The 2,705-nt window shown below is 47.9% G+C and overlaps 1 pseudogene across 1 annotated transcript; it reads left to right on the top strand.

Moving 5' to 3' along the window:
- Window positions 1-1,071: 1,071 nt before the first annotated feature.
- On the top strand, window positions 1,072-2,220 carry LOC310799753 (transcriptional enhancer factor TEF-5 pseudogene; annotated as a pseudogene). Its single transcript has one exon. The product of its transcript is annotated as a transcriptional enhancer factor TEF-5 pseudogene (transcript).
- Window positions 2,221-2,705: the final 485 nt, after the last annotated feature.

The raw sequence follows: 2,705 nt of genomic DNA, 5'->3' as shown, positions 1-2,705 counted from the left end.
TATCCAAGTGGAATGCAGATCTGTAACCATCTGTATACAGACTGAACAGTGTTCCATTTATAAATGCTGACATTATTTAGTCCATGCTGGGTTCAAATGAAGCAGCTATAGTATTGTCACTTTGGTACAGTAGGTCGCTGCTGAGGTGTTGCGGTGGCCGTGCCGTGTCCAATTTTGTGGTTTTGGGATTTTAAATTGAGACTTTAAATACCAGGCTTGGCTCACAAAGAACTGCACTTACTTCATTTGAACGAAAGTTGAAAATATGACTGGGACAAAGACGGCGTCATTTCTCTTGTTGAATGGAAAAGGAAAGTAAAGGAGGAGAAGGGGTGGAAGAGGGAAAGGACATAGAGACGGTCATATTATTGGGAAAGTGTTGTCATTTAAATTTTCATAATGACTGGTTTCACAATTGAAAATGTGTATTTTTTTACGACGATGTTATTCAAAGCATGACTCAGATTACAGAACCACTTTTGTTCTTCAGTTAACATTCAATATCTGCAATTTGTTTCTATTAATTTCTGAATTTGTTGTGCCAATTTCTTACAATTAAAAGCAGGATGGCAAATATCAATAACATTCTACACTGCCTCTTTTTTTTCTTTCCCCCCCTGCAGACACATGTAATTTTATTGGTATAGCGTAAATGTACACCATCATCACCACCATCATCGGTGATGTCACTCAACTGTGAGGTCATCAATGATGTCACTGCAACTATGAGTTCATCGATGATGTCACTGCAACTGTGAGGTCATCGATGATGTCATAAGTGATGTCATAAGTGCAGTTGTGATGTCATGTCATACATGCCAAGACATAAATAAGCGTTATTTTTCTGTGGGAAAGCCATCCGAGAGAATCTGCCGATAAAAAGCAGTTTGCTCCAGCAGCAGAGGAGAAACGCCGTTGTAACGTGTGCTGTGGCCGGAAGCCGTCATCATTGCGTCGGAGTGCAGGTGCCGTGGCAGCCCTGAGGGGGCGCAGGAGGATAGTGCCAACGGGGAGGGGCTGGGCGATGGGGCGGTCCGGGCTTTGGCCAGGGACCCCAAGGGTTTGTGGAGCCCCAACATTGAGCAGAGCTTTCAGGAGGCTCTGGCCCTCTACCCACCCTGCGGCAACAAGAGGATCATACTTTCACACAAGATGTACGGTCGCAACGAGCTGATAGCTCACTACATCAAGCTACGCACGGGGAAGATACGCACACGCAAACAGGTGTCTAGTCACATGCAGGTGCTGGCGTGCAGGAGGGTACGAGAAGTCCAGGTGGGCGTCAAGGTCAAGGACCAGGCCCTGGGCATGGCCCTGCAGAGAGTAGGACACCTCTCTTCCACTCAGAGGGTCTCTGCTAGCGCCATGAAACCCCAGACCCCCTTCCCTCCTCCTCCGCCAGCCAGGTTTTTGGCTTGCCCAATGCCAGGACAGACTGGACCTTCTCAGGACATCAAGAAGCCCTTTGCACAGCCGCTGGGCACCACACTACCAGCCCGTGTCCCCATGCCCATCAGTCATGAGCCCCTGCCGACCTCCCGCCCTGCAGCCATAACAGCTCAACACAGAGGCATCGCCTCGAAGAAACTACAGCTCCTGGAGTATTCTGCTTTCACGGAGAGCCGGAGAGACACAGAGACGTACAAACACCTTTTTGTACACATCGGCCAGTCGAATCCAGGCTACAGCGACCCTGCGTTGGAGTCGGTAGACGTGCGGCAGATCTACGACAAGTTCCCTGAGAAGAAGGGAGGCCTGAAGGAGCTCTACGAAAAAGGGCCGCACGACGCCTTCTTCCTCGTCAAGTTCTCGGTGGACCCGAGCAGTGACGTCGAGGAGGGTTCAGGTGCGTTCTACGGTGTGAGCAGCCAGTACAGTGCGACAGAGAATATCACCATCAGTGTCTCCACCAAGGTCTGCTCCTTTGGCAAGCAGGTGGTGGAGAAGATCGAGACAGAATATGCCCGTATGGAAGGGGGGAAGTGTGTGTTCCGTATCCACCGTTCACCCATGTGTGAATACATGATCGAGTTCATCGACACACTGAGACACCTGCCAGAGAAGTACATGATGAACAGTGTACTCGAGAACTTCACCATCCTACAGGTGGTGTCCAACAGAGAAACTCGGGAGACTCTGCTGTGCATTGCCTTTGTGTTTGAGGTGTCCACCACTGAACATGGAGCACAGTACCATGTTTACCGGCTGGTCGAGGACTAGCAGCGCACTCCCTACTGCGTTGTGTACATGCAGAGACTCTCTCCACAGTCTTTTCATGCATTTAAAACACTATCTCCAGCTCACACACACAGATTCCCATCCCCTAATAATGACGAGTTCCGTTTTTTTGCTGCCTGCAGCCTGGACCTTGTTTTCGTCTTGGTTTGTGTTGTGTTGGTCGCCCAGGGCGGAGGTTTCTGCGGGTGGTTTTAATCAAATTTGTTTCCTTCAATGTTTTAATTATAAAATAATAACCATGCATTGCTCATTAAATGGCAAGTTTAGCTATGCTAATAATCCAGACCTGTCTTATCAAATTTGTTTGGCTGAACCTCTCAAATTTTAATTGAATATCATTTATCTGCATCCTGCCGTATGTAGAGAGCAGTCTCCTATCTATTTTAAACCAATGGCAGTGTGTGTAATGTGGTTATACTCAATGCTAATTCTTCAGGTCTGAAATAAATGTAGCCTTATAGTAAGTA

Source organism: Poromitra crassiceps (genome assembly GCF_964638095.1).
Source record: "Poromitra crassiceps genome assembly, chromosome: 28".
NCBI lineage: Eukaryota > Metazoa > Chordata > Actinopteri > Beryciformes > Melamphaidae > Poromitra > Poromitra crassiceps.
Note: the sequence above shows the minus strand (reverse complement) of the source record. Positions and strands in the feature narration are given on the sequence as shown.